The sequence below is a fragment of the Arvicanthis niloticus genome, chromosome 22 (assembly GCF_011762505.2).
Source record: "Arvicanthis niloticus isolate mArvNil1 chromosome 22, mArvNil1.pat.X, whole genome shotgun sequence".
Classification (NCBI taxonomy): domain Eukaryota; kingdom Metazoa; phylum Chordata; class Mammalia; order Rodentia; family Muridae; genus Arvicanthis; species Arvicanthis niloticus.
The window spans coordinates 38,405,025-38,430,480 of record NC_133429.1 but is presented as its reverse complement, the minus strand read 5'-3'; the positions used below and the strand labels follow the sequence as shown (position 1 = coordinate 38,430,480).

At 41.8% G+C, this 25,456-nt stretch overlaps 1 long non-coding RNA gene across 1 annotated transcript in view; it reads right to left on the bottom strand.

Annotated features, from left to right (window-relative positions):
- Positions 1-25,456, bottom strand: part of LOC143436206 (uncharacterized) — a 102,366-nt gene that overhangs the window by 38,729 nt on the left and 38,181 nt on the right. The gene's annotated exons all lie outside the window — the stretch shown is intronic.

Below are 25,456 nucleotides of genomic sequence, written 5' to 3'. Positions count from 1 at the left end.
CACTCTCTTCACTCCTTACCGGTCCCGTTAGAGGAAGGACAACGTAGAGAAGGGAGGTGACCCATCTGTTGGGTGGGGGCACCAAGCAGGGCAGGCAGGGGGAGGGTGACTGGAACACAGTATAATGACATAGGAATGACACACCATAATGAAACCCAGTGCTTTGTGTGTTAACTTCAAATATTAGCAAAACACATACACAAAGAAATTACCAATAAGTCTTGACCTATCTTCCTTGTCTTTTAACTACTAAATGTGTGTTAACCGTTGGAAAGTATTTAAGTATGAGAAGCAAATTAAAATACAAAGCACAATCTGGTCTAGACGGTTTCTTTTTTAAAACACACACACAGTGTGTGTGTGTGTGTGTGTGTGTGTGTGTGTGTGTGTTTATGTAGGGAAGAGGGAATCTAGGAAGAGTTGGGAGGGATGAGTATAAGCAAAATATATTATACGAAACCCAAAGAAATAATACAAATTAACAAACAAAAACTAAGATGCAGTTAGGCACACTAATGTGTGAGTCTGCCTTCCAGCTGACTCTGAATCTCTGCCACGCTCTGCTTCTTTTCTGCTGTCCTGTCTTTGTACAGTTCTTTCTACTTCTTACACACTGGGTCTGAGTCTTCACGAATGTCTTTGGGACCCTTTGTTGCTGCCTTTTCCCTATGCAGATGAATTACGTAGCTTATTAATAAACCTGAAGTCACTGTTCACTGTTCACTGTCCCCTGGACTTCTCATCTACTCACAAGCGCTTCTTCCTGGACAAACAGACGCCTGTCCTTATCTGCACGGCCAACGACTACACCTGGGTCATCGACCTGGCTTCCTCATCTTTTCTGACTTTTGCTGCCACCTCTCACCTTCTCATCATGGGGAGCGCTTCTTCTTTACCTACTGGTGTATCTTTAGACAATTAGTTGCCTGTTAAGAAATAAACTTCCACCAGGCGGTGGTGGCGCACTCACACCTTTAATCCCAGCACTTGGGAGGCAGAGGCAGGCAGATTTCTGAGTTCGAGGCCAGCCTGGTCTACAGAGTGAGTTCCAGGACAGCCAGGGCTATACAGAGAAACCCTGCCTGGAAAAACCAAAAAATAAAATAAAATAAAATAAAATAAAATAAACTTCTAGGCTGAAGCGATGGCTCAGTGATTGAGAGCACTGGCTGATCTTCCAGAGGTCCTGAGTTCAATTCCCAGAAACCACATGGTGGCTCACAACCATCTGTAATGGGATCCAATACCCTCTTCTGGTGTGTCTGAAGACAGTGACTGTGTACTCACATACATAAAATAAATAAATAAATCTTTAAAAAAAAAAAAAAAACATAAACTTTCTCAAAACATAGTCCTACTAATACAGCTTGCTCTTTTCCCTTTTCTTACAGACTTCTTTTCAAATGTTTTATTTACTTTTTCAAAGGACACTGTCTTCCTTAAGGTTTTATGGAGGTGAAGAGGCACCATGACCATGGCAACTTTTAGAAAAGAAAACATTTCATTGGGGGCTGGCTTCTAGTTCAGAGTCTCAGTCCATTCTCATCATGGCAAGAGGCAAGGCACCGTGCAGGCAGACATGGTGCTGGAGAGGTAGCTGAGAGTTCTGCATCTGGAGCCGCAGGCAGCGGGAACTGAAAGTCACACTGGCCGGGGCTTGAGCATCTAAGACCTCAAAGTCTACCCCCACAGTGACACACTTCCATCAACAAAGATACACCTACTCGAGAAAGGCCACACCTCCTACTAGTGCCACTCCCTATGGGGGGGCACCATTTTTATTCAAACCATCAGACACACTCATTTTCACTGCAACAGCATTTCTTTCTAAATCACTATTCGCATGACATCACTTCAAAGTTGCTCCTGACTGTGCTGCTCCACTGAGCTAAGAGATTCGCCCAGGTCTAAGTGTCAAATTCAAAGCTACATACTCTGTCCTTTGTGTCTCTGAGGCATCTGATGGTGACTTTTCTTCTCTCGCTCTTTTGAAATTCTCTTATTCCCTTTTAATCGGTTGCACCTCATTCTCTTTTGTTGATTTGAAGTTCCTTCTTTCTATTTTCTTAGTGGAAAAGGCAGTAGCTTAGGTTACTGTTATGGTTTGAATATGCTTGGCCCAGGGAGTGACACTATTAGGAGGTATGGCCTTGTTGGAGTAGGTGTGTCACTGTAGGTGTGAGCTTTAAGACCCTCATCCTAGCTGCCTGGAAGCCAGTCTTCCACTAGCAGCCTTCAGATGAAGACGTAGAACTCTCAGCTCCTCCTGCACCATGCTTGCCTGGATGCTGCCATGTTCCCACCTTGATGATAATGGAGTGAACCTCTAAACCTGTAAACCAGCCCCAATTACATGTTGTCCTTATAAGAGTTGCCTTGGTCATGGTGTCTCTTCACAACAGTAAAACCCTAACTAAGACAGTTACTGTGAGGGAATTTTATTCTGCCAAAATTTCCTTTGGCAAAACCATCAGGACACTGACATATGTGACTTACAAGGACATGAGGTCATAATAAATGTTATTTCTTTTTATTATATGTTTTAAAGAGTTTTTAAGAATATTTTCACATTATTCTTAGAACTTCTAGCACAAAAAGGTAGTCAATAAATATTTTATTGAGAAATAACTCACATGATATTGAATTTTCTCCTTCATACAAATCATTTTTGGTATATTCATAGTTACATAGCCTTCACCATCGTGTGTTTTTATAGCACTTGACCATTGCTAAGAGAAACCTTTCACCCATTAGCACGCTCTCCTTCCTCCCTCCCCCACACTGGGAACCACTGTTCTGCTTTTGTGTCCACGAGTTTGTCTGTTCCCTAGTAGAGGGTCACCACTAGTCCTTGGGAGGGTCATGGTGGTGCCAAAGGCTCCTGTTCAAGATTAACTGGTGGATTTTGATTGATTAAGTTTAATTTTTGTTTAACATGTACATTGACTTTATATCTGTTGGCATAGGAGCCCAAGACATCAGAGTCTAATGGACTAGCAATTAAGAAATTAATACGTCCCAATCATCTTACAATAGCCTTAGTTAATGGGGTCAGCATCATATTTGGTTTCCCTTTCAAACAATAGCAACATTGATTTTGTAATCATCAGAGGTGAAGATTCTTTTATCTTTATTCTGCATTTTACCCCAAGGAATAGAAAGGGGAGGCAGAATAAAGAAATTACAGAAACAAGTATCAATTCATACACACACTCACACACACACACACACATACACACATACCACACACACACTCACACACACACACACACACACATACTGACACACATATACCACATAGACACATACCACACACACACACCACACATACCACATACATACATACCACATACACACACCACACATACACACTCACACATACACACACACACATACTCACACACATATACCACATACACACATACCACACACACACACCACACATACCACATACATACATACCACATACACACACCACACATACACACACACACATATACCACATACACACATACCACACACACACATACACACACATACACTCACACACACACACACATATACTCACACACATATACCACATACACACATACCACATACACACACCACACATACACACTCACACATACACACATACCACATACATACATACCACATACACCACACATACACACTCACACATACTACATACACACACACTCACATACACATACTCACCACACATACGCACTCACACACATACACACACCACATACACACCACACACACATACCACATACACACACTCACATACCACACATACACACTCACACACATACCACATATATACACACCACACACACACCACATACACACAAAACAATGTAACAATTTAGTAGGAAAAGCTTGAAACGAAGTAACAGGACCTCTAGAGATTACCATGACACACAGTGTCATCCTTCATATCATCACAGACCTGAAAGAAGCATTTGCTTTTTTTTTTTTTCTTTATCACATAAAGATCCAGCAAAGGGATTTAGCAGCTTGCCTTATAACTCAGCCCAATGTCAGTGGCTTTCAATCAAATCCTCACTTGTTTAAAGATGGCTTTTCCTTCTGCATAATTTAAAGATTTAACTCCACATGTTTATCTTGTGTCTCCTTGATAACAGATGAAGAAAAGGCCTGAAGTTTCTTTTCCTTAGATGTAATTACTGTTTTCCTAAGCACTAATTTCCGCAGGAAAATCTTCTCAGTTAATATCGCTGTAATTTTTTTCACAGATGCTTCTGTTTGTGAAGAAACAAAACACTAGCAGGGCAGCGCCTTGAAGACCTGGCAGTGCAGTGTCTCAGGTAATCCCTTAACATTCTCCAGGAGTTCATCTCACACAGACAGCTTGGGTTTTATTCTTTCTGAATTTATTTCAGCAGTGCCTATAGTATCCCGTGGAGGGGAGGCTCAAGTCTGCAGAGTGGAAGGGAAAACTTAGTGTGACGATATTTGCTTTGTTTCTCTTTCACTGTGGAAAGAGTTGGAATGTTTTTACTAATTACTTTTAAAGTTAGCATATAATAAAATGCATTTCCTACAGCATTTATACACATACATCACTGGACCTCATTCATACTTGTCGCCCATTCTGCTCCTGGTCCTCTCCCTTCTCCTGACCTCCTTCCTCTCCACAGCGGTCCCCTCCTGCTTTCCTGTCATGTTGAATCCTTGCCTAGCATTTGTATGAGGGTTTCCCTGCCTTTGTGGGGTGAGTTTGATAGTGTTCCTCTCCCATTTATTTTATTGAATATCAAAGGACCACAGCTATTTTTTTTTCTAAAGGGTTAGTACAATTTGTCAGTGAATCCACAATTCTTTGTTCATCTTCTTGTTTATTTCCTCTTTATGTTCACTGTTTATTTTTAAAGGTAGTGTCTTAGGGTTTTACTGCTGTGAACAGACACCATGACCAAGACAACTCTCATAAGAACAACATTTAATTGGGGCTGGCTTACAGGTTCAGAGGTTCCGTCCATTATCTTCAAGGCAGGAATATGAGTTCTACATCTTCATCTGAAGGTTGCTAGTGACAGACTGGCTTCCAGGCAGCTAGTATGAGGGTCTTTTAGCCCACACCAACAAGACCACACCTACTCCAACAGGGCCACACCTCCTAATAGTGCCACTCCCTGGGCCAAGCATATACAAACCATCACATAGATTTAAATTCTTCTTTTTGTCATTTTAATGATTTCAGTGTCTTTGGGTTCAATTGTTGGGAACTTTTGATCTCCTAGAGGCATCATGTGGTGCTGTCTCTTTCTGTTCCTCAGGCTTCTGTATTGCAGTTTTTGCAGATATTGGTTTGTATACATTGGTAAGTATATGTCTCCAAATTTTATTTGAGAATCTTCTTTACGTATTTATTTATTTTGAGACACAGTCTTACCATAGAGCACTGACAGACCTGGAGCTTGCTGTGTAAACTAGACTGGCCTCAAACTCAAGGGCTGGATTAAACGCTTGTGCCACCACACCCAGCCTGAGAATCCTCTTAATGGGGAATCCCCAGTACAACTGAGAAAGAAAATTACTGTCACAACAATACCACTAAGCCAAACAAGATATAGAAATACATTTAAGAGTGATTAATATCAACTAATACAATGACTATAGAATAACAAAAGGTAAAAAAAAATGTAAAGAATGCCATGAAATTAAGAATCACTTAAGACAAATATAGAAAAGTAAAAAGGAAGAGGCAGGAACAGGGAAAGAAAAGGGAGTGACCAGGATAAATAAAACAAAGGATAAAAGCATGGAGAGAATGTTAGAAAGAGAAGAACAAGAGAATAAAACATCAGGTTACCCACTAATTGAAAAATGCAGGCACAGGGACTGGAGAGGTGGTTCAATATTTACAAGCGCTGACAGCTTTTCCAGACGACCAAGGTTCAATCCTGGCATCCACAGGTCGGCTCTCAAACGTCTGTAGTTCCAGTTCCAGGGGATCCGATGCCCACGTCTGGCCTCTGTGAACACCAGGCATGCAGGAGGTACACAGGCACACATGCAGGCAAAACACACATATACATAAAATAATAAAAAAAAAATTTTTTTTTTAAAAAGGTCTAGGCAGGGCTGGAGAGATAGCTCAGAGGTTAAGAGCACCAACTATTCCTCCAGAGATCCTGAGTTCAATTCCCAGCAACCACATGGTGGCTCACAGCCATCTGTAATGGGGTCTGGTGCCCTCTTCTGGTGTGTCTGAAGAGAGCAATGGTGGTGTACTCATATGTAATAAATAAATAAATAAATAAATAAATAAATAAATAAATAAATCTTTTTTTAAAAAAGGTCTAGGCGTAGAGGGATTTGTGAAAAAATGCATATACAAAATTCAAAATGGAAGAAAGAGAATAAAAATAAAAATGTAAAAACTTTTAAAAGAACAACATCAAAGCACATTGGAGGAAAGTGGAAATAAAGCAACAGGAAGGAGTGAAGTGATGGAGAATCTTCTTTCTGGGTCCTTTAAAATTAGTATCTTCCTCGTGTAGGTGCGGTGGACACGTCAGCTGAACCTGGAGCTTCTTGTCTTTCCTATCAGGTAGGTTGGGTCTGATCTTGTGACTGGACAAGTGACACTGTTTTCACCTTAGTAGCTTCCGGCCTTTGTGTACCAGAAGTCTTGCGGGCTAGAACCAGCTCTGTGGTATGTGGGCTGGGCAGGTTCTCCAGATGACCCCAGACTCTCGCTGAGATGACCTGGGGTAGCTTCTGTCCTAGACCAGGCAGGAAAGCACAGTGCTGAGATCTGTACGGGCAGACCAGCCTTCACCCTCAAAACACACTCTGCCTTAAACCATCTTCAGTATGTTAAATGTTAAATAAAAACTACATGAATTCTTCCAAAAATAGGTGTGTAGGTTTATATATTTGATTATTGCAACAGTTTAAAAAAATCATCTGTCAACAACAACTTAATAGAAGCAAACACACATATATCTTACATTTTTATTTTATTTACTTATTTGGTTTTTTTTTTTTTTATGTATGGGTGTTTTGCCTGCATGTATGTCTGTGTCATGTACATGAAGTGTCCATGGAGGCCAGTAGGAGGCGTCGCATTCCCTGGGACTGGAGTTACAGATGGTTGTGAACTGCCATGTAGCTGTGCTGGAAATTGACCCTAGTCTCTGGAGGAGCAGCCAGTGTTCTTAATCTCTGAGCCATCTCTCCAGCCCCAAATCTTAACGTTGTAAATGTTCCTGCGTAGATGAATATAGAAGAGTTTCTTGTGGCTCACAATCGCATTTCTGGGGCACCTTACATCGTGCGATTCGAAAAGCAGAGAAAGGCGGCAGGGCGAACAGATGCTGCAAATGGAAGAAAACAAGAACAGATGGCCAGATCTGTGTTAGAGCCCACCGATCCACCGTGAAAGCGAGCAGGGAATGCAGTCATTCGGCGCATGCGCATAGTGAAACGGGAAAAATTCTCCACTATTTGCTGATGGATTTCACTACTCTTCTCCATGCAGCAGCTACTAGTTTATTTGCATGATGTTTCCTGGAAGGAAACAAAGGGATTTGACATTTTCCCTTCACCATCTGATTTTCATGTTTCCAGGAAAAAGGTCTTCATCAGATCGTTTATCCTCATAGATGATTAAAGGGTTTTTGCATTGGTTCAAAACTTGAGGAGAAGAACATGGCGGTTACTAAGAATTCACGAATAACTTGTGGTGGTTAATCTTCACTGTTGACTTGATAGGATTTAGAATCAGCATGATAACACACATCGAGTGTCTGTGAGAAGAGTTTAATGGAGCAGGGAAGATCCACACTAGTTAACTTGACTCTTATATTCGTCTGTAGTCTGATGTAATGGTCTGATTTCATCTCTTCACAAATGATTAGCAAAATATCCTCCTAGTAGTCTCTAAATTAATTTATATACCACCTTGTCGTAAGTGTGCCCCTATATCCATACATTAATTTATATACCACCTTGTCGTAAGTGTGCCCCTATGGATGAACATTCTAATTAGTGTTTCCTTCTGGCTAATAGTTCTTTTAAAAGTGTAACACTTTTGGGAGACACACACACACACCCATCCTAGAGATGTCCACCCCCCACTGATTTTCTTCCTCTCACCCAGCCCTCTCTGCTTTCCCCACCCCCTCTCCCATCCGGTTCCCTCCCTCAACCCACTTCCAATGTCTATTTTATTCCCCTTCTGTGTGAGAGTCAAGCATCCCCCTTGGGCTCTCCTTCTTACTTAACTTCTTTGGGTCTGTGAATTTTAGCATGGTTATCCTGTACATTATTGTACATTATGTCTACAAATGTAAGACCCCCCTCCCCCCACGAAGGGAGGACCTCCCTCAAGCCTCAGGAATTCTTGGCCACCTAATAACAAGACTTTTTTTTTTTTTTTTTGGTTTTGGTTTTTCGATACAGGGTTTCTCTGTGTAGTCCTGGCTGTCCTGGAACTCACTCTGTAGACCAGGCTGGCCTCGAACTCAGAAATCCACCTGCCTCTGCCTCCCAAGTGCTAGGATTAAAGGTGTGTGCCACCACCACCCGGCCTCAAGACACCATTCTTGATGCAACAGCAAGAGGTATATTTCGGGGTCAGTCGACTAAGGCCGAGACTCGTGACCCACACAGGGGCAGAGGAGTGTCGACAATGTCAGCTGGGAGTAGAGGGCTTATATAGGGCAGAACCACAAACCAAGGGGGGGGGGAGTGTGTGAGGGGGTTTCGAAGGAAACATAACATAAAAACAGTAGAAAGTCTTAAAAGGTCCAAACCCAAATTTAGTCAGGGTCATGCGGAAAACATCTTATACACTTATCTTTTGTAAGGATGTAACCTCGCCCAACCATTCATCTTGTGGACAGCCAGTTCCTGGGACCACCCAGATGACTTGCATCTTTCTTTGTGGTCAGGAACATGTCTTCCTGCTTTGGGCCTTCCCCACCCACAGGTGGGTTCTCTTCCCAGACGCTGAGGAATGTTAATCCAGCAAGTGTCCTCTGACTCAGGGATAATGTACTCCTCCCGGAATGTATCCTGGGGCAGTGAAGGCCTGAAATCTTACATTCAGTTCCGCTTCCTTGGGTCTAGTGAACCTGCATTCTTTTGCTCAGGTCTAGGGGTCATAAAAACTTTCTATATTTTTCATAAGTTTTCCATATCTTTCACTATCACTTGAAAGTGAGTACATACCATGCATGTCCTTTTGGGTCTGGGTTACCTCACTCAGGATGCAAAGGTCATGATGTCTTTGTTTTTAATAGCTAAATAGTATTCCATTGTGTAAATGAACCACATTTTTCTGTATCCGTTCTTTAGTTGAGGGACATCTAAGTTGTTTCCAGTTTCTGGCTATTATGAATAAAGCTGTTATGAACAGAGTTGAGCAAGTGTCCCTGTAAGTATAGTGGGACATCTTTTGGGTATATGCCCAGGAGTAGTATAGCTGGTCTTGAGGTAGAACTATTCCCAATTTTCTGAGAAACCCACCCCCAAATTGATTTCCAAAGTGTTTGTACAAGTTTCCACTCCCACCAGCAATGGAGGCGTGTTCCCCTTGCTCCACATCCATGTGCTGTCACTTGAGTTTTTTATCTTAGCCATTCTGATTGGTATAAGGTAGAATTTCAGAGTCACTTTGATTTGCATTTCCTTGATGATGTTGAACCTTTCTTTAATACTTCTTGACCATTAGAAATTCCTCTGGTGTGAATTCTCTGTTTCACTCTCTACTGCATTTTTAATTGGGTTATTTGGTTTGTTGATGTTTAATTTCTTGAGTTCTTTATATATTTTGGATATTAGCCCACTGCTGGATGTAAAGTTGGCTAAGATCTTTTCCCATTCTGTAGGCTGCCATTTTGTCCTATTGACACTGTCCTTTGCCTTACAGGTTTTTAGTTTCATGAGGTCTCATTTATTAATTGTTGATCTCAGAGCCTGAGCCACTGACATTCTGTTCAGGAAGTTGTCTCCTGTAATGATGAGCTCAAGTCTATTCCCCACTTTCTCTTCTATGCCATTTAATGTATCCATTTTTATGTTGAGGGCTCGGATCCAGTTGTGTTTGAGTTCTGTGCAGAGTGATAGATATGAATTTATTTGCACTCTTCTGTATGCAGACATCCAGTTGGGGGGGAGGGTTGGAAGTCTCTGCGACAGAGACAGCTCCAGGGAATCTATGGGGGTGACCCTAGCTGAGACTCCTAGGAGGGATATGGAGCCTCAAGTGGCCATCTCCTGTGGCCAGGCGGGACTTACACTGGAAAGTAAAGGACATCAACCCACCCCCAAACCTTTGACCCAAAATGTGTCCTGTCTATAAGATGTGCAGGGATAAAGATGGAGCAGAGACTGAGGGAGTGGCCAACTAATGACTGGCCCAACTTGAGACCCACTCCATGGGAGAGTACCAACCCCTGACACTATTAATGATACTCTGTTATGCTTGCAGACAGGAGCCTAGCATAACTGTCCTCTGAGAGGCTTCATCCAGCAGCTAAAGGAAGCAGATACAGAGACCCACAGCCAAACATTAGACAGAGCTCAGGGAGTCTTGTGAAAGAACAGGGAAAAGGACTGAGGGAGCCAGAGGAGTCAAGGACACCACAAGACGACCTGCTGAGACAACTAACCTGAGCCCATGGGAGCTCTCAGAGACTAAACCACTAACCAAAGAGCATTCAGGGTCTGGAGATAAAAAAATATATATAATTTTTTTTCCAGTATACAACTTGGTCTTCATGTGGGTCCCCTAACAATTGGAGCAGGCTGTCTCTGACTCTATTGCCTGCCTTTGGATTCCCTTCCCCTTGCTGGGCTGCTCTGTGTAGCTTCAGTGGGAGGGGATGCCCTTAGTCCTGCTGTGACTTGCTTCGCCAGGGTGGGTTAGTACCCATGGGGGCTTTCCCTTCTCTGAGGAGAAGGTGAGGGGAGTGGGTGAGAGGGTATGTGAGGGTGGAACTGAGGAGGGAGGAGGGCTGCGACCAGGATGTAAGTGAATAAATAAATTAATGGGAAAAAAAGTCAACACTTTAAAGGGACACCAGCTGGACCAGATGCAGTCTAAATTAGTGTGGAGTGTTCTCTTGATAGACAGCATTGATAAATGCAGCCACTAATAAAGTTGGCTCTGGAAGTCAAATACTCCTTAAGAAGATGTCAAAAGAAGTTGACTGTTAACCTAAGACATAGATGGGAGAGGCTGTTGTCTTCTTCATAACGAGGCAGTAACATTTTGATAAGGCATTTCTTTTCACTTTTAAAAATACAATTATTGAATTACATTCTACCACTAGCTGACATGGTGAGGACTTACGTTTATTTACTTTTGTCAATGTTGTGACAGTACCTTGCAGAAGCAACCTAAGGAGGTTAGCATTTGTTTTCAGTTGACAGTGTGACTGTATCATGGCTATGAAGTCACCATGGCAGGAAAGGTGTGAGGCAGCTGGTTAGATTGTATTTGCAGTCAGGAATTTTACAGTTGGTGGTCACCACAACATGGGGAACTGTATTAAAAGGTCGAAGTGTTGAGAAGGTTGAGAACTGCCAATTTAGACCATCACAATACTAACTTTTTTTTGGGGGGGGGGATATTTTATGTATTTACCTTTCACATGTTATTCCCCTTCCTGGTTTCTCCTCCGGAACCTGCCTCTCTCATTCCCCTCCCCCTGCTTTTATGAGGGTGCTCCCCCTCCCACCCACCCACTCCCACCTCCGGGCCCTGGCATTCCTCTACACTGGGAAATCAAGCCTTCACAAGACCAAGATAAGACTAACTTTACTTTCTGGGGTTATAGAAATAAAATGTGGGGGTGGGGGCATAAACTGTATATACGCATTACACTGGAAAGACAAAACAGGGTTTGATTATATGTAGAAACTAGGGTCAGTGCTTCCTATGGCTGCATGGACCTGTAGCTATGAACCTGTAGCTATGAACCTGTAGCTATGAACCTGTAGCTATGAACCTGTAGCTATGAACCTGTAGCTCACCTATTTGTCAAGCCCCAAGCCACCTCCTGTGTCTGTCCCCCAAAGCTGGGATATGCCTATCACAACTCACACCTGGCTTTTTTTTTTTTTTAAACTCCCCTGAGACAGGTCCCACTCCGTAGTCCTGGCTGTCCTGGAAGTCAGTATGCATACCAGGCTGGCCTTGAACTTAGAGATCTACCTGCCTCTGCTTCCCAAGTACTGGGATTAAAGGCATGCGCCACCATGCTCAGCCACACCTGGGTTTTTAACATGGTTTCTGGGGATTTGAACTGAGGTCCCCATGCTTATGTGCTATGCGCTTTCCTGACTGAGCCAGCTCTAATACTAATTTCTACATATACTCAAACCCTGCTTTTCAGATTTGGCTACTCATTGGAATCATCTGAGGAAAAGGTCAGCTCATCCTTCCATTCTCATCTCTACACACCAGGATGTCGTTGTTCTAGAACTAGGCTGGCAGCCAGCAAGCCCCCAGTGATCTGTCTGTCACCACCTCCCTGCCCCAGCCGCACAGCTCAGGAGTTAGAAGCCTTCACAGCCTGTAATCAGCAGTTTTCAACCAGAGTGCTGGAGGCTCTGTCTTAAGTCCTCATGTGCTGTGTACTGTGATGGTTTGTATATGCTTGGCCTGGGGAGTGGCACTATTAGGGGGTGTGGCCTCATTGGAGTAGGTGTGTCACTGTGGGCGTGGACTTTAAGACCCTCATCCTAGCTGCCTGGAAGGGAGTATTCTGCTAGCAGCCTTCAGATGAAGATGTAGAACCCTCAGCTTCTCCTGCACCATGCCTGCCTGGATGCTGCCATGCTTCTGCCTTGATAATAATGGACTGAACCTCTGAACATGTAAACCAACCACTATTAAATGTTGTCCTTATAAGACTTGTCTTGGCCATGGTGTCTGTAAAACTCTAAGACATGCACCAAGCGTTATTATCTACTGAGCTACCTTTCCAGCCCCGAAACACTTCTTTTTTTTTTTTTTTTTTTCTTTTTTTGGTTTTTTCGATACAGGGTTTCTCTGTGTAGTCCTGGCTGTCCTGGAACTCACTCTGTAGACCAGGCTGGCCTCAAACTCAGAAATCCGCCTGCCTCTGGCTCCCAAGTGCTGGGATTAAAGGCGTGGGCCACTACCGCCTGGCTGAAACACTTCAATTATCAATATAACAGTTGTCTTAAGGTTTCTATTGCTGCTGTGATAAAATACCATGACCAAAAAGCAAGTTGAAAAGAAAGGGGTTTATTTGGCTTATGGCAATGTTCATCATCAAAGGAAGTCAAAACAGGAACTCAAAACAGGGTAGGAACCTGGAGGCAGGAGCTGATGCAGGGGCCATGGAGGGATGCTGCTTACTGGCTTGCTACAATGGCTCATTCAGCCTGCTTTCTTATAACATCCAGGGCCACCTGTCCAGGGATAATCCTGCCCACAATGGGCTAAGCCCTCCCCTGTCAATCACTAATGAAGAAAATGTCCCCATAGGCTTACCTACAGCCCAATCTTATAGAGACATTTCCTCAGTCGAGGTTCCCTCTGATGACTCTAGCTCGTGTCATGCATGCTGACATAAACTACGTAGTACAACTGACCCCTTATCAACATGCCACAAACACATCACTGTTAAGCCACAACTTTTCCTGTTTTTATACCCAAGATTACACATTAATAAAGACATCATAATATAAAACACCTTACACACTTAAAAAGTCCCACAGCCTTACAAATTCAAGCAGTTTAGAAAGTTGTCCTTTTAGAAATATTCGATCTCTTTTGAGATCCAAATTCCTTGTAAAACCCCCCAAATCTATTTTGTTTTGTTTTAAGTTTAAAGTCTCTCAACTGTACGCTCTCCTAAAAATAAATTAAGTTTTGTTTTACTTCAAAAGGGAAGAACCAGGGTACAGTCACAATCTGAACAAAAGCAAAACCAAACTCCAGCAGTGTAAACAGCGCAATGTCAGATGTCTGAGATCCACTCATGATCTTCTGGCTCCTCCTTGGATCACTTCTCCAGCTCCACCCTCTGCAGCACACACCGCTTGTCTTCGAAGCTCCAGCAGGCTCCACTGTGCCACTGTTGGGGCTTTGGTGGTCATCCCACGGTACTGAATCTACAAAATGCTGTGGTCTCTTCCAACTGGACTGCATTTTCACCAATAGCCTTCTCTAGGCTCTGTTCACTGTGCCAAATCTCAATTTCGCTACATGATCCCCCATTCCTGAGCCTTCAATGGCTACTGAGGCCACACCTACACTAATGGCCTCTCCTGGCCTGTCACAGTGGCAAGCTTCAGCTGCTCTCCATGACCCCTTCAGGCCTTCAAAACCAGTACCACCTGGGCAACTCTTACACATTGCCAAGTCCAGCTGCTGGCACAAGGTACATCCTTGGTCACCTCTAGAACACTGCTTCTGTGTGCTGACTCTCGGGAAACATTTTGCAGAATATTTCACCTCAATGATGCTGGCTGGTCTCTTCTTAATCACAGCTAATCTTTCAGCTCCAGCTAACCAGCATCCGTTGTCCCGGTAACACAATGGTTTTAGTTTATGTTCTGGTCTCTTGTTAATCCCAGCCAATTCGTCAGCTCTAGCTGACCAGACAGCACAGATTCTTCACACAAATGGCCCAGTAACGTCTTTGCTTCCCCCTGAAACATCAGAAGCCAGTCCTCTTTGTCTGAATGGCTCTCAACAATCTTAACTTCCTTGTGCCTATAGAGCAGTTCACCAAGCACAGAACATGGAATGGATTTTCTTGAGCAAAGTTCCAGAGCCCTTCCTCAACCTTCTCTAAAACATGGTCAGGTCTGTCACAGTAATACCTCACAATCTTGGTACCAACTTGTCTTAATTAGGGTTTCAATTATTGTGACAAAACACCATGACCGATAAATAAATAAATAAATAAATAAATAAATAAATCGGGGAGGAAAGGGTTTATTTGGCTTACACTTCCATATCACTGTTTATCATTGAAGGAAGTTGGGACGGGAACTCAAATAGGGCAGAAACCTGGAGGCAGGTGCTGATCCAGAGGCCATGGAGGGATTCTGCTTACTGGCTTGCTCTTTATGGCTTGCCCAGCCTGCTTTCTGGTTTCTTATAGAACCCAGGACCACCAGCCCAAGGTAGTACTATCAATCACTAATTAAGAAAATGTTCGGGCTGGTGAGATGGCTCAGTGGTTAAGAGCACTGACTGCTCTTCCAGAGGTCCTGAGTTCGATTCCCAGCAACCACATGGTGGCTCACAACCATCTGTAATGAGATCTGATGCCCTTCTCTGGTGTGTCTGAAGACAGTGACAGTGTACTCATATACATAAAAATAAATAAATCATTTTTTAAAAAAGAAAAATACAAATAAAAATAGCATCATTCTTAAAAAAAGAAAAGAAAATGTTCCATAGGTTTGCTCCCAGCCTGATCTTATGGAGGCATTTTCCTAATTGAGGTTCCCCCCTCAGATGATCTTAGTTTGTGTCATGTTGACATAAAACTGTCCAGCACAACAGTAATTATCTGAATAGTGTGTGTGTGTGTGTGCACAGGAAGAATGTAAGACTTGGCGTTGGAAAGTGGAAATTATGTCTGGTAGGATCCTGTGCCATCAGCCAACCCTGTGTCCTTGGGAGAGTCATCAGATTTGGATTTTCATTTCTGTCTCCTCCTTTGTAAAGCTAGGATATTTGCTATTTATTACCAAATGTTCTTGCCAAGTTCATCCTTTTATGTTAGTAGATACATAACATGTGCTATAAGAACAGAACAAAAACGCTCCATGTAATTTTGAGAATGTTTTAAGGAAATATATCATAAATATTTCTATGACTTCTTTTTCACGTACACACCACTTTCTTTTGCCTATTTAGTGTAGTCCATGTAATTATTCACCCTAGGAAATAAAAGTGGAAACAAGTTAGGTGAATCAGACTTCCTGGCAGTGCCTTGTATCAAGTGTTATTTCTCCTTCATTTACTAAGTTGCACCTAAGAAGACAAAACAGTATAACCTTAGTTGTTTCTCAGTAGCAACTAGAACTAGTACTTCTGAACTAGTACTTCTGAACTAGTACTTCTCCAGCCTTCTCCTAACCCCCAGGAAGCAACCACATTTTGTAACCTGTGTGCCCCTACCTAATTTTAAGGAGTAGTGTGTATGTATTGTGTTCAATCAAATCAAAGTAATTGGTTAGAGTGACAGCTAACCTTCCTGGCTGTTCCTCATTGCTGGGAGTCTTTACCTTCCCTGTATTAGAGGCTCGGTGTAATTGACATGTCAATTCTGCATTTCCAATACTAGCAGGGAAAGATGAGAGGCAATTCGGGGCCGGTGTGTGTGATGTAATGTACATTACTCTTCAAAATGTCTCCTTCTTTAGAATAAGCAGTTTTCATCTCTCGAGTCAGTAGAGAAGTACAGCCCAAGAACAGAAACTGAACTGAAACAAAATCAGGGCCATGTAATTACAGATGCACTGTCAAAAAAGCAGTTTAAGTTGGGTGTGGTGTGATCCACACCTAAAATTGGGAAGTGGGAGCAGGCAGGAAGACTGATGGTTGGATTGGCCTCAGTTACCTTGTGAGCTCAGGGCTGCTAGGGACCCTGCCTTGAAAAGAAGAGGGCTGTGTATAAAAGTAAAGCTTTTTTGCCCTTGTGTTTGCCCATGGCTTTGACCTACTGCCTTTGAAAGAACTCCTTTTGTCCAGAGAAAAATCCGTAGCTACCATCACCTAGTTCTGGGGGGGAAAAAGGCAAATTCTATAACGAAATGAGGTCAGAGCCATGGGCATTCTTGCACATGTTAAAAATGGACTGAGAACTTACCATCTGGCTGGAGAGCTCTTGGGGAAGCAGGCACCTTCTGTTGGGCATAAGCAGAAGAAGCCCCCTGAGCTTTGTGTTGTTTACCCATAGATAGTTGTGGCCGAGTATTGCTCCTCCAGCTGCAATGTGTCCGTCTTTTAAACCCACACCTTTAGAATGAGAGTAATGTAATTACTTATGCTAATTTAAAAGTTGTAGGTATAAACCAGGGAGGGGCCCAGACCCTGCCTGGATAAAGGCAACAGCTGAAGGCCAATCAAGACGGGATGAAGGACAGTGGTGTTGGGGAGGAAGGCCTTTGGTTCTCTGGACAGTGCGGAGGTGTGAAGGGCTGACAGGCCAGAGCCACAAGTCTAGGCCAAGGTCTGACCAGTGTCCTCTCTGGACTCACTGTGCAGCGGGTCTCCCTTGTAGGGAGGTGGCAGCAGGTGCACATGTCTGATGGGGTGTTCGCTCAGCACAGGCTGCCTGCTGCAGACCGGTTCCCTCAGAGCTGGAAAACAGGACTGATTGGCAGCAGATTCAAGAAACAGTCCGAACTCTAAAGCAGAAGCAGAGAAGCTAGGAGACCAGTCTATCTAAGGCTCATTAAAGAGTATTAACCATCTCCTTATGCATGAATACTCATTATGACAGATCCGAAAGAATCCAAACACACTCAAGAACTCGAGAAGAGATATGGACCCCAAGGTCTGTCTCATCCTGACAGCCCCCACTACTATGAAATCACAGGCTTCTACTTACAGAAGTGACCATGAAGACAGGTGTGAGCAGCGGAGGATAAGCCATAGAATCAAAGGCTCCACTTAGAACCGAGACCTCTGTCTACCCACTCTCAGGGCATGTGCCCAAGCCACGCTACTATGTACTCTAAAGAATAACTCACCGAGATCCCTCACCCAGTGCGACCTCTTGCCGTTCAGCCTCTACTACGAGGGAAGCCTTTTTCATTCAAAGCCATTTTTAAATCCACCGGTCATTCCAAGACTAAGTTTCTTTCTTTCCAGTATCATTGATTCTCTGCAATCCCTGGCCCAGTTTCCTATGAGGCTTCAGACTGTAGCAAGCCATCTTTTATCTCAGTTTTTCCCTCCAAGTACTAACTGGCTGCTCCATGGGCGGGGTCTGTTATGTCTGCGGTGTGACTAATGCATGTCGCCGATCTCATTGCCAGGTTTGTTATTGTGACTTTATTTCCCTCCATGCAGCTTCTCAACATGATGCTTGTTGGAAATGAATAATAACGTACGTATGGCATTGCTTGCACTGTTATGGTTATTTCTTATGAGAGCAGTATTGAATCTAGGTCCAGTTGCTTGACTTAGGAGAGTTTATGACAGTGTGTGTCAACCTGAAGCTCTGCAAAGATGTGTTGGGCTGCGTGTCCATTATACACGGATCATGTAAGAAGTTACGGTATGTGTACAGTACAGAATAGGCATCTGAGACATGCCTGCTCCTGACCAGCCTGAATGTCTGAATGTGCCACATACATGTTTACTATAGTTTTGTTATAAATATTTGATAGGAATAATATTGTGTGCTGCTCACTTTTAACTCCACCGACACACATCTTAGTTCATGGACTCCTTGCAATACAGTATTCAGTGCACGGAGATTGTTTCATTGGTTTAAGTTGGCCCTTCCACAAACAGCCTGCAAGTTTAAATCAGTAATTTTTTTTTATCTGTATGTTATTAGCATTAGAATTTCTTATGTTCTCTATTCTTCTGGGGGTTTGAGAGTGCCGTATTTGGGAGAAAGGCAGTATGGTAGAGGAAAAGAAAGCTATTATAAGTTTAACTTTCAGAGGTTTAGTCATTCATATTTAATTGGTCTTCTGAGCCTTGTCGTTATTGAACAAACCTCATAGGTCTATGTAATAATTTAACAGCAGAAAATTATTTCGTTGCTTTATGGTAGTGTCTGCCTGTTGTACAAACTAGTAATAACTCTGATGAAATATTAATACATTAGTAGAACTCTTCTTTAAAAAAAAAACAAACCAAAAAGCTACAAGAGTCTGTCCCCTGCCTCAGCCCCTACGTCTGCCGTGCTTTTCCAGGTAAAACATGAACACGCTCTTTATCAGCAGTTAGACTCTTGCTGTCTACCCTATGAAAACATTCACGTAGGCATTTCAGGTAAGAGACGATCAGCGTCAGGAAGAAGAGACGGGTGGGTAGTGAGGTTTTGTGACGACCATGAAATCATGGTACATATGCAGAAGGGCTAGAAAGTACAGGCTCCCTCCGAGGCGTCATTTTTACTGAATGTCTTTATAAGCGTTTCATGGTTATGTCATGTGACACACATTCATCCCTTCATCCTGCCTTGTCTTTCTCCCCTCCCACGGATCTCTTTCCCCTTACGGATCACTGTACCAGCACAAAAAAAATTTTTTTTAAATGATCTATTGGTTTGTTTTTTTGTTTCAGGGAGGGGTGTGTCATTTTGTTGTTTCCTTTTACTCTTTTTAGTTTCAGAGTCATCATGCAAGTAAATCTAATCACCCTGCTGGAGGGGGAGGCTGGTACCCAACTGTTCTAGCCATGCCGACTGAGGCACTGAGTATGGAAAGTCAGACATTTTAAATCTTCCAGCAGCACAGAGTCTGACACTGCAGACACAGCAGAGAGAAGCCAGCTTGCCCAAATTGCAGTGTATGAACAAACAAATTACTGGTTTTGTTCTTAGGCCCCTATATTTAAATTACTGGTTTTGTTCTTAGGCCCCTATATTTTGAGGCAGGTGTTTTGTTCCTGCAGTAACTGAGACAAAGCCTACAGTCTACAGTGAACAGTTCTGTATGTTCTTTATCTCAGATAATAACCTCAGTGACAGAGTATATTCTAGCATACAGGAGACCCTCCCTACTTATAAACCCAAGTACCCAAATCAACATCACACTGAAACCCTGGCGATCCAATAAAGCTAAACATGCATCCAACAGAATGTCCCAGAAATCTCTTTTCTAACCTAAGAAAAACAAAGACCCATTCACTCGAAGAGTTATATACCAATGCTTAAAATAGCTTTATTCATAATTAACAATAAATGTGACCATTTGTCCTGGTTCATTTTATACTGCTATAACAGAATACCATAGACTGAATAAATTACAAACCACAGAAGGTCATTTGTTTCATGAGATGCCAAAGACCAAGGGGCATCTCGATTGGTCATAACGCAGCAGAAAGGGAGGCAAACCTACGTGAGACGGAACGAAAACCAGAGCTGAGCTCATATTTTTAGTAGGAGCCATGTCCCACTGTAACTAATTCACTCCTGTGATAGCGGCTCTAATCTATTCAGAGCAGAGCACCCCAGTAACCTAGTAACCTACCCCTTTAAAGTCCCACCTCTTAATGCTTTTGCAGTAGCAATTTCATTGCAACATGAATACTGGAAAGAATATTCAAACCACTGCATGATCCAAAAATTCATCAACTTAAGCGTTATAGTCTGTCTATATAACTGCAGATAGCAAGATAGTAGAGTCTAAAAAGCAATACATTGATTGCAGACACAAAAATCTGCATACTTGATGATGACATTAGACACACAGATGATGTTAGGCATCATACTCTATGACGACATGATACACTTAGATGACATTTTGAAAATGATAAAATTATAAAGACAAAACTTAAGTCACTGTTGGTTAGCATCTAGGAGTATGAGGGATGGTCCTGACCACAAAGGGCACCCGAGAACTGAGTGTGTCAGTAGTGAAGGGTGTAGTGCCACTTGCATGACTGCACACATCTGATGAAGCTCATGGGATTGTACACCTTCAAGAGTTAATTTTATTATAAATTATATCTCAGTGATCTTGACGATTGATACAATAAATAAATTCCACATATGTTTTTTTCTACCATAGTGAACACATATCAAACTATCAAAATATTCCTATGGAGGCTGCTTTTTTTTTTCACTAGACTTAACTTTCAGATTTGCTCCCCCAATTTCTTTGGGTAGTAAAGGCTGGTAATCATTGTCCAGAGCAATTCAAAACGCAAGAGTTGTCCCTAGAAGCTGTGGTTTTTTAAACAAGAGCTTCAGTTGTGGGGTGAGATACTTCCTTAGGGGTTTTGTCAGGGACCCCTGAAAGGTCCCCAAACAGTATTAGCCCCTGTCACTCCTCTTGGTGGTTCATTAGAACTAGATAAGATGCTATCGCACTTTCTGCTCTTGCAAAGGACCCATGTTCATTTCTCAGCACCCACATGGTGGCCCACCACTGTCTTTAACTCCAGTTCCAGGGGATCTGATGCCTCTTCTGGCTTCCTAGAATAACAGGCACACACATGGGATACATACATACCATAGACACAAAAACAAAAACAAATCAACTGTGTCTGGATTACCATATACTTTGACATCTGTCCTCTATTACAGCAGGTGTTAACATCTGTTGAAATTTCTGAGCTAATACCGTTTTACATGTGTTTATGCACATTATTGTCAAGTGGTCTTGCATATAGAAACTTGCCTATTCTGGTTAGTCTCTAGGAAACGGACACCCAACCACAACGTTAGCCCTTTAAAAGTCTTTCTTTTCTCTTTTTGTCTTCTTTAACTAGAAGCAGGCACATTTATTTATAATTTTCAAGTGGAAAAATATTCTGAAAGCATAAAAGCAGGACAAAAACCTTTAAAAGTTCAGTAAACTTGCAATTGTAGGCTTATATTTTTTAAAACCCAGTTTAATAAGTGTACTTAAATACTTTTTAAAAAGATTTTTTATTGGTTATTTTATTTATTTACATTTCAAATGTTGTCCCCCCCTTCCAGTTTTCCCTCTGCAAACCTCCCATCCCACCCCCCACCCCGTAAAAGTCCTTCTTTTCTAAATACCTGGATTACCACCTGTTGCCATGTTCTAGCTCCAAAAGAACTTACTCAGCATTTTTTCCACAGTGCAATTTGCTGGAATTGAAATAATTCTCTCGGTTTTCTTTTATATGCAAACGTGCTTTTACCTTTATATTGAAGGATATATTTTGCTGAATTCATGGCTTGGGTGTTGTTTTCTTTCAGATATTAAGGACCTTCTGTTTCATTGTTGTTGTTGTTGGTAGTGGTGGTGGTGGTGGTGGTGTGTGTGTGTGTGTGTGTTTTAATGTCACTGTTACTAAGGAGACAAGAGTCACTTGGATTTTTGCCCTGTAAGCAATATCATTGTCCTTGGGTCTCTTTTGAGACTTTCTTTCCGATTTAGGTGTCTGGCAGAGAAGTCACTGTGACTGGTTTTGGTGTCTCATTGCCTTCCCTACTCAGGGCTTTCTGAAATCTGTGATGATATACATTCATTTCTTCCATCAGGCTGGGGAAAAGTTCAGCCATTATTTCTTTAAATACTTGTTTTGGTCCTTTCCTTAAAAATGATTTTTCCCTTTCTAGAAGTTAAATTAGCCACTAGGCTTCTGATATTATGCTTCAGACCCTTGACGGTGTATTCAGGATTTCTATTTCAGCTTAGATAATTTCTATATCCCTATCTTTGAAATATGTTCGCTAAGCTGCACCAATCATATTTGGTGAATATTTTACTTCCACTATTATATTTTTTAATTCTCAAACTTTATACTATTTCTCAGCTAAGATTTCCTATCTTTTCACTCATCATGACCATATTTTTCATTATGTCTTTGAATGCATCTTTTAATATCCATTTTGGGGTCTTCTAGTCCCCAAATCTGGATCTTCTTGGAGGTCGTGGTCTACTGATTGTCCTTTCTCTGCTTGAGTCCAATTTCTTCATCTAGTTACTGTCTACTGAACTATGACATTCTATAGAGGAGATATTTTAGATTCTTTTATAATTCTCAAAAACACTGGTTGGTTTAAAATTGGATTTAACCCAAACTGTGAACTTAAAGGTTTTGGGCAAGCCTTCTTTGTACAAAGATACGAAGTGCAAAGTGGGCATGTGCACCAGATACATTACCTCTGCTTTTCCAAATTGTCATAGCTTCGCTACAAGCTATATTTTTTTTATACCTACAGTTACTTCTGGGGATAAAACTCAGCACCAAAAGAAGCTGCTTTCACTCTTGAAATAACCAAAACATAATCTCTTAAATTATTAATGGATGAATATGTAGCACGTTGCAGGGACTTAAGAAAAATGTTTCCTTTTCTCTGAATTCCTTCACACTTTTGGACCTCTCTTGGGATTTGTAACACAAACACCTTAGATGTTGCTTATACCGGGAAATACGTTGCTACATGACCTTGTTTGCTAGTTTTTATTTACATTCTGCTTCTGCAAACGAATTACATGGTTATATTTCAGTGTATGTGGTGCAATACTGAATGTCAATACTTTTTTACCTCCTAGTAGACAGTAAAGAATGTGTGTGTGTGTGTGTGTGTGTGTGGAGAGAAAGAGAGGGAGAGAGGGAGAGAGAGAGAGAGAGAGAGAGAGAGAGAGAGAGAGAGAGAGAGAGAGAGAGAATAATTTCTTGAGTTCAGCTGTCTTCTATTATTTAGGTCAGACTTAGAGATTGTATTTACCCACTGAACCATCTTGCTGGCCCCATAAATGAATGCATTTTAAACATTGTGATGTTGCTAAAGAACAAAACAAAACAAAAAAGCAACCTCAATATGCAGAAGAATTGAATGCTAACAGGAACTGTAATCAGCAATGTCAGTTAGGATGCAGGAAGAAGGATGAGGATGAAGAGCGCCCAGGAATTTGTGTGGTACTTTCTCACGTTTGCTTCTCGGAGCACAATGTTGTAGGAAATGAAGTTTAGCCTGACACACTGTTGGCAACTTCAAGGTTAATGTTAATAGCTACTGGAAATGATTATATAGAAACATAGTTATGGAGAAAATTGAGGATTCATGGGAATTTTCTCTCCATCCATGCATAAGTTTAATCAACCTCCACAATCCCCCAAAGAAATGTAGAATCTTAGTTTTCCATATTTCCTGTGTGAACCTTGCTTCAGCATCTTCTTTCAATGGGTTTGCTTCCCTGAATCCTTCATACATGGGAATTTTGAAGTCGTGGTCAGCAATCTATAACATTATGTGCTCAAATAAGTCAGCCTTATTTCAAATACTTATTTGCTGTTGAATTTATTTTTAAAAATAACTAAGAAATCCCAGTAATCCACATATGGCAGGTGCAGAGTGTCCTTATTAAATTTTTCATACTGACCAACATAAATCCTAAGGAAGGGACGTGGACTTAATACAGATCAAAACATAATCATTTAAGCAAGCTAAATACCATTAATGCCTTTAAAATATCAAAGTCACAGTTGAAGTCATTCTCTGAGTAACCACGTTGCTGGTGTTCTCCTGGTCTCCATCTGTTCATTTTACTCACTTTACTTATGTCATATATTGCATCCCAGCTGCAGTTTCCCCTTACCTCCCCCCCCAGTTTCTTCCCCTACACCCCCTCTTTCTCCAGGATGGACCCCCCCTTCCACCTCCCCACAGAAAAGAGCAGCCTCCCAAGGACATCAGCCAAATGCTTCATAACAAGCTCCCACAGGACCACACACATATTCTCACATTTATTGATGATTGTTAAAATGTTCATTATTGTTAAAGGCCTAGATGCTTATTTGGTACAAAGTATGAATACTTAACAGACGTTTTACACCCCTATTCAGTTGTTTCTAGAAACTTCACTAGATATTCCATGTCTTTCTTTAGTCCCAACTTGACCAAAATTAGACTCATGGTCTTCTCCTAAACCTACGAATGGTTCGTTAATTATTTAACTACTAACACATCATCCATTTAGTTTGCCCATGTCACAGATTTTGCATCTTTTCTGTCCCGTATATCTATATTCGGTCATCAAATTCTGTCAACATATACTCCAGAACATGTTAGAAATTATCACCCTTCACTTAAGTACTACTTTCGTGCATGGTCCTATTCTCTCTTGGCATAATGGTACCCTAAATGATCCCTCTGCTGCTACCTTGTCACCTTGTAACTGTCTCCTACACTGTTACTGGATATTTCTGCAACACTTGCAGTGTGCCTTAAACTACATACCCTCTCACACTGTTGTTCCATTTAAAGTTCTCAGTGGCCACCCAGAGACTGGTGCTCTACTCTGTCAAGCATGTGTCTCAGAACTGTCATTTGCAAAGATAATCATTGATAACTGTTCTGTGGTCAGAAACTGTATAGAATATCCTTGGCTGGAGATTTATAATAACCATTAGTATATTTAAGTTCTAAGAGACTGAAAGACCATACAGAGGTATTATTGATAAAATGTTTTGGGGCTGGTGAGATGGCTCAGTGGTTAAGAGCACTGACTGTTCTTCCAGAGGTCATGAGTTCAAATCCCAGCAACCACATGGTGGCTCACAACCATCCATAATGAGATCTGATGCCCTCATATGGGTGTCTGAAGACAGCTACAGTGTACTTACACAAAATAAATAAATAAATTCTTTAAAAAAAAATAAAAAAAATGTTTTCTTTTCTTTCTTTTTAAAAAGATTTATTTATTTATTTAATGTATACCATCCCTGTCTTCAGACACACCAGAAGAGGGCATCAAATTCCATTACAGATGGTTGCAAGCCACCATGTGGTTGCTGGGAATTGAACTCAGG